The sequence below is a fragment of the Drosophila bipectinata genome, chromosome 3L (genome assembly GCF_030179905.1).
Source record: "Drosophila bipectinata strain 14024-0381.07 chromosome 3L, DbipHiC1v2, whole genome shotgun sequence".
Taxonomy (NCBI): domain Eukaryota; kingdom Metazoa; phylum Arthropoda; class Insecta; order Diptera; family Drosophilidae; genus Drosophila; species Drosophila bipectinata.
In genome coordinates this window covers 6,584,999-6,598,109 of record NC_091738.1, presented here as the reverse complement: position 1 = coordinate 6,598,109, position 13,111 = coordinate 6,584,999, and the positions used below count along the sequence as shown (strand labels likewise).

At 41.4% G+C, this 13,111-nt stretch overlaps 1 protein-coding gene across 1 annotated transcript in view; it reads right to left on the bottom strand.

Annotated features, from left to right (window-relative positions):
- Positions 1 to 13,111, bottom strand: part of LOC108128342 (elongation factor-like GTPase 1) — a 71,076-nt gene that overhangs the window by 27,769 nt on the left and 30,196 nt on the right. The gene's annotated exons all lie outside the window — the stretch shown is intronic.

Below are 13,111 nucleotides of genomic sequence, written 5' to 3'. Positions count from 1 at the left end.
GAATGTACCAAGTAACCAACATCTGCACCCAAGCCACACTTAGACACTCAGACAGACACTTAAAACTTTAATTAGAGTTTAAGGAGCCCGGTACATTTTTCATTAGGCTGGGGTATGAAATTCACTCACTTTTGGCCAACAGACGCCAACAGCCGACGACGACGACACCGAAATTGCCAACAGTTAGTAGCAAAGAACGAAGAGAAAATAATTCATTGTCGCCCATACCTTCATGTCGTCCTCAATCTGGAAAGTCGGTGTTTTTCAGCTCAACATGGGATAGTTGTCCCCAGAAGCTCTGTTTCATGGCCCAGTAAAAGTGCCATCAGAGATGGTAGAAAGTAAGTGCTCTATAAAGGGATAGTACCGATTCTTCCAACCAAACTTGAATGATGAATTATTTGAAAAATGCATTCTACAGATTAGATTCTTCTGAGTTGAAGCTTTACCATCCATCCATCAAAGACATTCCTTAGTAATTATTATTTTGGCGAAAGTTGACTTGGCTACTGTTGGTTGCACAGATGCCGTCAATAACTAATTATTTCCACTCATCTTTCAGCAACAAAAAAATAAATAAAAAACCAAACCTATCAGGAGGGAAAAAGAATAGCTGTTAAGGTGTCTGCATTTACGATATTTATGAGCCATCATCGTCCATGACTCTCCAACACCCCCGGCACACAAAAAAGGCAGACCAAAGCCAGAGCTACTGACCAGATCCCGCCTGGCCACATATTGATTGATTGGCTTTGATTATCGAGCGGACAGCCGCTGGCTGAGATTTGCATGCCAAAAGCAACACAGGGAGACTCCGATATTGGTTGCAGGGTTTCGCGTTATTGGCCCTCAGATTTATATGCATCATTAGAAAATGCCAGGCTACTCATGCTTTACAACTTTCTTTCGCATCATTAAAATTAACAACAACAAATTAGAGAGAAAAAAACAAAGCCAAGAACTGTCCACAAAAACATATACAATGTTGCATGTCTTAAAGGGAAAAACTTATTAAGATAAAGATGCACTGAGAAAATTAAAAAGGGCTTTTAAGAACTGCTCTAAAAGCAGTATACCTAGTATTTTTTTCTTTAATAATTTTATTACTAAAGCTTAGTCTTTTAAGAATCTCGTTGGAAGTTCTCACTGTGCACAAAGAAATCAGTTTCGTGTCCGAAAAATTTCTTCATTTGCGGGTCACTAATTAGACGCGATTTGGTAGCTCGAACCCGACATGCAATATCCCCCCGACCAGGAGGAGGAAGTGGGCCAAGCCGAGGCCAGTGATAGGGCCCGGGTTGAGGGGGGGGCCTTTAAATGGCCAACATCTGCATAATTATGCGTTGTTGGTGGAAGGTGCTTATGCAGCTCAATGAATTTAATTGAGCAGCATTAAGCGTGGATGGGTTGGATACCCAAGATACCCAAGAGTCTCTTATCAATTGGGCCTGGGAGAAATGGAAAACAGTAGCCCTCTACCAGTCGACATCCAGCGAGAGCTTCTCCCATTCAGATATAATTATTCTTAATATATATCTTTAATGCGGTGGGTACTTTTTTTTTTCTTCCACCGTTTTTTCCGAGCCATACAGGAAGCTACGAAGATTTCACCTGTTAGGTCTTCTTTTTTTTTTTCTTTGGCTAGAAAGTGAAATTTTTCAGTGGGTTCAGTTGGGCTTTTATTTGTATTTGCTGGCTGTGAGATAATTCGAATGCGATAAGACATTAATCTATGCAATTAGAGCTGCAATTGCTTATTGATTTCCGATGGCATTTCGGCTCGACAATTTTCCGCTGCGATCTTAATGGCATTTTAATGGGAGCAGTGTCTGGAGATGGAGCTATCCATACAGGGTGAAAGTTTATCGATTTATTTTTTGGAAGCTGCCGAAGAAAAAACTTATGATATGCAAAAAAAAAACCAACAATGGCATTATATTTTGTTTTTAATGGCTAGCGAATCCAGACAATGCAATAAACTGCAACAATAAAGCAATAATAGTAACAATAACAATAACAATAATTGTAATAGCCAAAGTGCAGTGCCAAGTCATCTCATCGAATGCTCCAAAGACGCAAAAGATGCCGAGGTGCGGCCGCAAAACGAAAGCCGAAAGATACAAGATACAAATCATGCATTACAATGCCCCAAGAGAGGCATATGCATAGGCATAGGCATAGGCATAGAGCATTGAAATTGAAAGTGCGGCTGCTGCTGCATCTTGATGATTTTCTAATTACACAAAAGCCCAAGCTCAGCTCTGTGCGATGGCTCAAGTGCCAGGCCAGGCACCAGCCGAAAGGTGTTAAGTATGCAAATGACGAGCAGCTCGAGAGGATCTTGTCTCGACTCGAGTTAACATCTTGTAGCTGCCCCAGCCCCAGCAAGCCATTCGTGTTGTAATATTTACATTCAAACACATGATCTATGTGGGCGGGGTCAGTCAGCCCATAACCGAAAAAAATTCAACAAAAAATAAAAGAAAATACATCCCAAAAGCGAGCGGTAAAAGTCGCCAGCGATTTTGACCCCACAGACCCACAAAAGTCAAAGCTGCGCGCAGCAGATTCGCATCTTTCAGATACTTTTACATGTACTTTCTCTACTTAGACTCTAGCTCTGCCATCGCACAATTTTTCACCGATTTTAGCTTGTACAATTTTTTTTCTTCTTTTTTGCGGGAATGCGCCTTTTAGGCCGCGCCTAATCGAAATTTTCAAGCAAAAGCCTCGAGGAGGAGAAGGAGCAGCTCCCCAAGATCAGTGAAGATCAGTGGCAGCGACAACACTTTGATGTTGTAATTAACTTTCATTAGGCCACAGTCAAGATCCGAGTATACACAAAAATTATCGCAAAAACAGAAGAAATCTCTTCAAATTTGGAACTTCCGTAAGCGAATCTCGGCTTTTAAGTCTTAAGTTGGCTTTTTTTCGCGGCCACTTCCAGGTAACTAAATTTCACTTTCGCTACACAATATCAACAGCAATTTAAGTATGTGCTATATTTAAGTATTTACTTGGCCAACAAAAAAACAAAAAGTGAGCACAACAAAAGTCAAATAGAGTTTAGCAGGAAATACCCTGGAGGAGGTTCGAACCAAAAGGGGTAACAGATTATATCTAAAATTCCAACAAACGAACATCTTTAAGCTTTAAAGTTTAGGCTTTAATAGACAAAATTATGGCTTATTTATTTTATTTATTATACCCTTTTTAAAAGGTATCACTTATTCGTATATTTGTATCTTCGCCACACAATTCCTATTTACTTTTCTAACCATTTCTTTTGGCCATGCGAATTCGCTTCCAAGGCGCGTTGATTGTTTTTCTCCAGCCGCCCCCACCCTTTGTTGGCCAAAAAAAGACAAACGATCCATGGGAAAGCCGCAAAAACCAAACGATTCAAGATTCAAGCATTCAAATGAGATGCGGAGAGACTTGAAGTATTTGCCTTGATTCCGTTCAATTGGCAATTTCGGAAAGAAAGTCCCCTCCACAGACCGAGAGTGCCAGAATCCCGCAGAGTTGCAGTCTTTTTTTTTATTTTTTTTTATTTTCTGGCCAAGCTAAAGCTCTTGGCCAACTACTTGACTACCCCAAAGATCGTGTCCAAGTGGCCCGCTGAGTAATTAATGACACGAACCCCGAAACTTCTCTATTCGCCCACCAAGTCCTCTTCTAATTAAATAAACAAAATGATTGTTTGCGAAAATTTTTTTGGCAAACCCTGCAGGGGATAAATTTAAAAGCTTCTTTGTAATTAAAAAATAAACTTTCCTTTTCTAAAAAAACTAAAAAAAATATCCAATATTAAAATTCATTTGATTTAAAAAAGAAAGAAAATTAAGCAGAAACACTTAAGATGCAAGTCTCTTGATTTTACTTTCCTTTTCGAAAAATCGAACTTGAGTGAAAAATTGGTAGGAAAAAATCACTTGAGGAAAAGCAAATTAATGGAAAACCTAACCATTGACAGCCGAAGAAGAAGCTGAACTGCGGCAGAGGAAAATGCATCGGAAAAGCAAAGAAAACCCCCGGCCAGAAGGAAAAATATAATTTAGGTGCAAGAGAGAAAATTCAAGCGCATCATGTGAGGAAAGGTACTTTTTTTTTCTTTTTTTCTTTCTTCAGCTTCATCTCATGGGTGTATGACAGAAATGATGATGAATACACTTTGGTTGTGGCATTGCTACACACTCTCCAAGCTCCCAGCTCCCCGGTCTCCCTACACCTAGGTGGATAGGTGGATATGGCAACAAAGCCGCAGACATCATCAGCAGTTTTAACGGCTGCCAAAGTTGCCAACGCTTCCAAGTTGCGGGTGTTGTTGCGGCTGTTGTTGTTGTCATTGTTCTTGTTATGTTTGTTGTTAGTGTTGTTGTGGGGTGTCACACCATTGCCAACTGAGTGACAGACATGTGAGGATGCCCCCAAAAGGGGCCTCTGACAAGGGCATGGCAGAGACAGAGGAGAGCTACCTCTGGTTGCCCAGCAATTGCATTTAATGAAGCCGCCACCGAGTTGCAACAGAAACAGAAACAATGCAACACGGCGAGAGCGCGAAAAATTGTTTAATAATTTAATGCAAATGCAGCCCCATCATCTGCCTCATAAATATAACAATTTTTAAAATACATTTTTAATGAACTCGTAAAAATCATTAAAACCCATGGAATGTCGATCCTTTGTCTCGCCAGCTGTGTGGTCTGGAATTTCACGAGGAGATGCAACACCGTAGATACTACATATGTACATATCTCTGCTGACAGTTGCAACTTGGTGGCATTACCTCTGATAGGATCTGGCTTAAAATGCCATTTGAAATGGGGGGTGCTTGAACTAAAGCCCAGATGCTGGTGATGGCTTATGATGAAAATATGTAAATCGAGGCTAGATCATATCGAAATTAAGTGAATAAAGTGCCGACAGGGCGATGGAAAGATAGGGCTAGAGTGGGTGTTGCAGGTTGTGCAGAAGACATTAAAATTAGTTGCTAGCATTACTATAATTACTATTGTTTTCAGCTTTTAACCTAAAAGTTTTAGGGACTATGTGGAAAAAATGGGGAAGGTTATAGAGACGTGATCTTAAAGGTACAACTTCTCTTAAGAATCGTCTGCAAGTCTGCAAAGATAGAGAACTCATTCTCATTATTTTGCCAGATAATTCTATCAGAATTAATAAATTTATTATATACATATAAGCATAGATCCTACTATTATTAAAAAATTCAGAATAAAATATACCATAATAGAGTGTATGAAAAAAGCCCTTTCCTAAAATTGAAAGAATGTCACCCTCTTATAATAAAGAAGTTCTTTAAAAAAACCAATAACCTCACCAATAACACCTCAACCCATTACCCGAATAATCTCCCCTTGGGCTATTAATCTTAATCAATAATACCCCGATGAATGTGAGAAAACAATCTGGGATTATGGTAATTCCTAAAACAACCTTTCACCATTACAGAAATGTGTGTCAAGAGGGAGACTCCACCATCCTTTACAGGGTTTTAGCCATCTTTACCTGAGAGATGTCTGAGAAAATGAAATCAAAACATTTGGACTTGAGCTTCCTTAACACATTTACAAATTAAAATTGGTAACCGCAAGCTTGGCAAGGAGGAAAGCTGGCCAACAGAGCCATCAATTGAAACTTGGGCTTGAACTACGCAGAAGGGGAGGAAGGTGGGTTTGGTGGCTGTAGAGGGTAATTAAGAGCGTGGGACGCCATCAACTCGTTGAGGAAAACCACGGAAAATATGCACTCGAGCTGGAAAATAGAAAACAGACAGGGCCAGAAGCGGTGGGGCGGGGGAGAGAAAAGTAAAATCATGAAATATGATAAACATGCGAAACATTTTTACAAGCCAATTTCGTTATTTTCTTTAAAAGACAGAGAGAGAGAGAGATGGCTCTTGAGCAAAGATTGCTTCAGCAGGAAAATGGGGTCAGGAAAAACACTTTCATTTGGACCAAAAGCCCATCAGTGGCTGAGATAGAAACTTCTTTATAAAGCCATTTGGGCCATTGTTTGGGCCTGAGAATGCAACGCACAAACGAATCTTGAAATATGACATTGGAGATTGGGAATTGTATTAATTAATTTGCATATAAACCAGTTCAAGTCGAGGTCAGACAGAGGGGTAGACACTGGACAGTTAGTGGAAAAGATAAAAAAGCATATATACTATATACATATAAGTCGATGAAAGAAATGCAAATGCCTCTTCTTCGTACAAAAGACTTATGGCCAACAAAAGACTATAGTTGTCCAGATAGCTGGCTGGTTCACCGCCTCAGTGGGTCATAACGTTTGACACCTTTTCGATGCTGAACTCTAAGAGTCTAGACTGGTCAGTGGAGTGCAGTTTAGACTCGGATGGGAAAAGATATAACAGAGTTACGATCCAGACTTTATATAACTTACTAATCTCTGTAATAGGCTCTAAAAAGTGTACTCGGAAGAGGGTTTACGGCCATAAAATTATTATGCCTGTACTTATGGGCCTAAACCCCCCATGGCCTAAACCCCCAATGGCCTAAACCCCATGGTAGAAGAACAACTTCATTACCACTGACAATGATTAGAGAGAGCAACGACAATTTGTGCAAGTTTATTGCGGTTTATTTCGATGCCATTCCACAAAACTCCCGCGCCAAGGTGATAACTTTCAACGGTTTCACGTTTGTAATTGACTTTTGGAGCTAGATGTTGGGGATCTCTGGGATGTTGCAGCTACCATTTGGGGGCAGAGTCGACAGTGTCTGTGGGAAATTAATGAATTAAGCGACTGGAGGTGGAGGTGGCGGTGGCGGTGGCGGCATAGAAGAAACACAAAAAATGGAAATAAGTAATGCTCACATTACATTAAGGAAGACGATGCCAAGTGGCAGTGGATGTGGCAGTAGTAGTCGTCTCTACAGTCGCAAGTTGCAAGTCGCGACTTTAACTCATTTCCACGACACTCAAATGAGCAAAAATTATTGCGGTTAAGTACGCGAACGAAGAGATTTTCCACCAAATCGGAAAGTAAGCTAAAGAAAAGCCATAGCTTGTTAGAAGACGAAACCAGTCGGCGGGATAGAGATTGAAAATTGCAATCCATCGTCGTCGAGGGAATTTTCACCAAAGCCAGCAAGCCAGCAATCCAAGACTGGGATATACTATGTACTTCCATGCCTTTTGTTCCTTTGTCGCGGAATCGTGAATTAAATTTAAACGGCAGAAAAATACAAAATAAATAAATGGGACAAGTGAGCGAGCGACTAGCTCTGAAGATTTTTCAGCGTTCGGAGTGTGGAAATTATAGGGCCTCCTAAGCGGTATGGAGCTTGGGGTTTCAGTTTTTCTTGTCATTGATACGATGGTTGGAAGGTAGAGGGCTACCAGGAGTACTAGAAAAACTCTGAGAGTAATAGATGCAAAGAAAGTTTACCCTGGAAAAGGGTTTCATTATTAATTTTCATTAAAATATATGCAATTATTAAGCTTGAAGGATAAAGTCTTCTACAGGTTAATTGTCTTTTTTTTGTAGGTTTCAGGAATATATACAAAAGTGCATACTTCTCTCCTCTAAAGAGTAATAATGATATTTCCTTTCTGTCTCCTCGAGAATCTCTTCAGAACTAATACTAGACTCTAGCTAGAAATTGGCACATTAGACAAATTGTTGCCAGGATGGCCTCTGCAATGCACATCTCAATAACAATATCAGTTGCCATTCGAGACTCGGAGCACTGCCACAACGAATGCAAAATGGTGATGAGTAGGAAGAAAGTTGAATGAAACTTGCCACAACGGTTGCCATAAATCAAACCGCAAAGAGCCGCAAAGATTCATCAGTCAATCAGGGAGCGAGTGGATCGGCAGATGCGATCAAATGTCGAGCCCATAGCCCACACCTCGTGGCTTTCAACCTTATATCCACCAACCAGCCACAATTTAAGCCATCATTGACCCATTTTTCCAATACAAACTTTATAGTAACCCCTTGGGAATACCACAGCGATGATGATGATAATGACGAGGATGATGCCTTGGCCATGTTCTGTAACGTGTTGCCATTTAATTGGCTTCGTGTGAAGTTCAAGAAAACTTTTGCCAAATACCCGGGTATGGTGCCACATGTTGAACCATTTCCGTCCCTCGGCTCTAGTCTCTAGTCTATGGTCTCTCGTCTCTAGTCTCGGTAGTCTGCCGACTTTGACACTTTAGACTTGCTTGTCTAACAAAAAATAAAGTCAACTTTGAGGAGAAAAAAGTGGGGAATGTGTGTGACTTTGAAGGTGTCGGCAATACTCTATGAGAAGTGCCTTTAGATTCTCTAAATTAAAGCCAACAATTTAGATATTAAATTACTAATCAAAGGTCTTAACTTGGAAGCTTTAAGCAAAACCATCTTTGGATCATAAATTTTAATTTCCTTTCCTTGGAAAGGGTATTATATTAGTTCTCTTTCCAAGTTCCCTTACTCCCTGGATGTCGTTCAAACAATTTTTCAAAGAATTTTTCGTCATGCGCTTTAATTAAATTTTGTCAGCCTTCTTTTTGTGTGGTGTCATGGCTTGAACCGACTGGCTTCTGCTCCGGACTCCGACATTGTTGACAATGACTTTGTGTTGCGGCTGCTAGTGCTACTGTGATGTCACTCACATGACCAAAAAAAAAAAAAACAACAAAAACCAAGCTTGGGGAGAGATGGAAGAGTCAGTGGAACCGGCTCAGATTGCATGGCGTGTCCGAGTCTCAAACCAAATACATAATTACAAATTCATTTGGCACAATTATGCGGCACAGTTGCAATTGTTGCACAAACACACACGACACGGATTTAATTGCATTTGGTAAACGGGCGCAACAAGTGGCAACAACACTTGGCTAAAACTCTGAAATCTGAAATCAGAAAGCCAAAAGCACGCAAGAACCTATATACTGCCACGATTTTAATTTGTTTTCAGTTTCCAGCCGTAATTCATTCGCAGGGACCTGAACGCATCGCGATAAATGGAAATGAGGCGCAATTAGTTCGTGGGGGGTGTCGGTTTTATCTTCCTGCCTCCTGCCTCCTACCGCCTGCCACCGATTCAATCCTCCGATAAGCCAACTAGCAACTGGTTCCAATACACACCTGGCTTATCTAATGCGTGTGCATACACCTATGGTGGGGTATATGGCCAGAGATAAATTCTAGTCAGACTGGTGCCGCTTTCACAGACTGGCGAAAACTGAAACTGGCTCTGGAGAGGATCTGGAGAATCTGGAATCGTGGATCGCGGATCGAGAGGGATCATAATCGGGAAATAAGTGAAATAAAAATGAGGAGGCCGAACCAGTTGCCAGAAAGTCAGCAGAGTCAGTGGCATTTCGAATTTGTTGTAATCGCAGCCATTTGTAGAGCCAAGGAATCTCTAAAGATTAAGAGCACTCCATCGATAGATCTTAATTGATTATACATCTGAGAAGTATTAATGGTATTCAGTAAACTTGGTTATTAAAGGGATATTATTCAAAAGATACTTCCCAAATGATTGCCAAACTTAACAGCTTGGCTCGAAAACAGTTAGAACTGTTTGGCCATTAAGAACTCCCCTCCTAATCCCATCTGGTGGCTTAAAAGGCGTTTCAAATCCGTCTCTGACCCACAATTGCCAGCTCACCAGGCCCAAACTGCCAACTGCTGGCCAAAACATCTAAACATCTTCACATCCTGAGCCACCGAAAATTACCGGGGCTTGAGCATTTCGAAATCAATTTAGCAGACAATGGTAATTACCTCAGAAAGCCACTCCAGAGTCCAGTCCGGAGAATCTCTGAGGAGTCTTTTAGATGCCTTGGATTATGCAATTCTTAAGCCACTGGTCGTCGTTGGACATGATGGTTTCAACACCAACTGACACTGCCAGAGTCAATGAACCTGTGACAGCTGGGCGCAACAATAAACTGGCGCAATCTTTAACCAAAAAAAATAAAGCCTTTAACCATTTCCCCCGCACATATGCAACGGTACCTGGACATAAAGCCAAAGTGGGACATTAAAGAACTGGCCCATTACGAAACTATGGTAACCAAAAAAAGTTACCACAAATGGCAGTGGATCAGAGGCAGAGGCAGAGGCATTCCGACTGCCAGATACCCGCTTATGAATCTACTCACATTCTAAATGCGGGAATTAGTTGCAACTTAAAAGGCTACAAGGCATGCAACATGACTCCCAGAGCATCATTGTGGTGCATTAATTGAATTTCGGAATAAATATGATCAACGGTAGTGGAGCGATAATGGCTCTATGATGTATATGATTAGTGTTTATTATCGTGTAGACAAGAAACATTTTATAACAAATATGTTTTAAACATTTAAGATACCCTATATAATTCCCTATAAGGTACTAACTAAATCGACACATTTTAAAAGTCAAAACCAAAGATGTAAGAGCCGGCAGGCAGTAGCGGCAACTGCTACAGGAGGCTCTCTCCTTCCACCACTTCGGGGGCGCCGCTAATGAGTGGCAAGCGGACTCCCGAGGCCAGCTCTACTCCATCTGGAAGAAGAACATAGAACACTTGTCATAAGCAGCTAATAGACGCGTGCAGCGACAACTTGATTAATTGAAACTAAATGGATTCGAGTCCGCAGATTGCAGCCACCAGCAGGCAGCAGGCTGCACTAGGCTGCGTGCCTTGCCACAATTAGAAACGGTAAGGCCGGCACTAGAAGCACTAGAAGTTGGCAGGAAGTGCGGCAGAACACGGCTTGGGCACAATTAAGCAAATGACAAATGGCATCAAATTGCATGCAAAATTGCTAAAATGGCAAATTGCGATGTGTGCCGAGGCGCCAGTCCGAGGAACAAGATCACCTTGGTCAATGAACGCAACAGCAACTAACTTGCAACATTCCATGCGTTGGCCCGTTGCCCGTTACCAGCTGCAGTGCAGTTTTAATAAATTTAAATGTGGCCAACAAACAAAGGCAACGAGAATTGGTAATACAAGCTGGCCATTTCTCAGGCAATCTCATGGCTTATCAGGGTGCCAGCCACGTCTTGCATAATTCACGGCAGCAACTTGCAACATCTGATGCTTGTAGCTTCTAGTAGTTGGATTTTTTTCGGGGCTGCGATCAGGCACCGACCATTACACAAATAACATCTAATAACAGTAATAATTCAAATTAATTTCGCACCATTTGAAATCATTATGTGATAAAGACAAGATACCGGGGAAGCAGGAGTCTCGGAGTCTGGAGTTTCGGTATCAAGATCGCTATTAAAATAAAAATGAAGACAAAACTCGGTCCGATAAAAAGAGCAACAGCTATGGCCAAAATGGCACCGAAATAGAGAAGGATGCCCGAGAAGGCAATAAAGTCTCTCTTTCTCTCTCTGTGTTGGCCAAAAGTAAAAAGTTGCACAGGAAAAATTACCGCCAAAGACCAAAAGATCAAGCCAGAGGGAAATAAACAACAACACAGCAGTGGCAGCGGCAGTGGCAGGAGGAAAAGCGGCTACAAGAAGAAAAAAAAATAAAACAAAAAAAAAAGAAGATTGCTATTGGCACTTGAGCAGCAGAAGCTGCAGCATCCAGCATCGTGCTGCAACATCCCATCTCGCTCTAACTTTTGGTAGGCCATCTCGCTTACACATTTAAGCCAGCTCATGCTAAACAGTTGCAGCCTGCAGTAAAAATAAGAAGAGGCAGCATGGAAAAAGGGCAAAAGCATTTTCATAGCTCAGTAAAGTTCAAGAGTTGCTGGCTGGCAGAAGTTGCTGTTGCTGGTGATGCTGTTGCTGTTGCTCTTACTGTTGTTGCAGTTGCTGCTTTTGTGGCAAGATCGCATATTTTATAGGAAGCAAAGAATGCAGACGCCGCTGCCGCCATTGCGTTGCTGCTGCATATGCACAAAAGATAAGAGCGAAGAAAGTTGCAACTTGCAACCACGCAACATCTCACCCACTCATCTCAGAAGCAGCAACAGCAGCAACATCCTATAGAGGATGTATTCTTCCAGCACTTATCCCATAACGATTACAATTCCAAAACACCCTATGTGTGTCAGAGGCGCAAAAGCAAACCACTTTTCCACCCAACCCAACCCAACCCATTCCATGCTAATGAAGGAAGCGCCTGCAGCCTTGTCAACCATTCTCCATTCTTCTTGGCCATCTTACCCTCCAAATGGCTCCCGGGTCTCTCTCCGACTCTACCTACCCACCATTAGAGGTGGCTCTTGAAAAGGGCTAAGGAGCCCAGCCTCTTTCTCACAAATTACACCACATTTGCCGCTGGCTAGGTCCATACACACACACACACAGCAACTTGCAACCAGCAACACAAGACTGTGGCAACAACAGCAGCAGTAGAACAAACATTTCCCGCATCTATCAGGTGCATTGATCTATGGCTATTTTTTTAATTAACGCTCAGTTTCTTTTATTGCGCGGCTACGTGAAAAATGGGAAGCTTCACCATAGTCTACCATGGTCGTCTTTCCCCTGAACTTGAGCTTCACTTTAGTTCAGAGTTGGCAATGTTTTCTTATTAGTTTATTTGTTATTGTTTTATTGCCAGTTCCCAGGCTGTAGGAATATTGTTTAAGGCCAAATTGTTGGCTCTAGACTTGAAGAAGTGGTTGTAGAAAAATATCTAGACTAAGTAATGCTCTCTCTATTAGATAGAAACTAGAAGGTTTGACTCCCAAGCAAGGGCTCGACTACTTCAGTAATCTTTAGTAATATATTAAATATTTTATACTATATAATATACTATATACATTAGTAATATACTAAGGAAGAAAGTATTTCTTCTTTCTAAGAATTTAAGCCAAAAGGAAAGTATTTTTCAAAGCCCATCATCAAAGAACTTCTCCCCCGACTTCCAAAACTAACAATACCCCATTGATGAGGGTATAAATATGAGAACACTGTGAAATGGAAATGGATGAGCCACCTTTAGAAGTTCATTAAAAGTTCTAAGCACGATCTGGGGCTATAGATCACCCAGAGGGAGAAAGGTCTCTGGTGAGAGTGTTTGGTTCGATATTGGAGAGCTGCTCCAAGTATCTGCCCGACGATGAGGTGCAATTAAGAAGGCCGCGACAAATTATG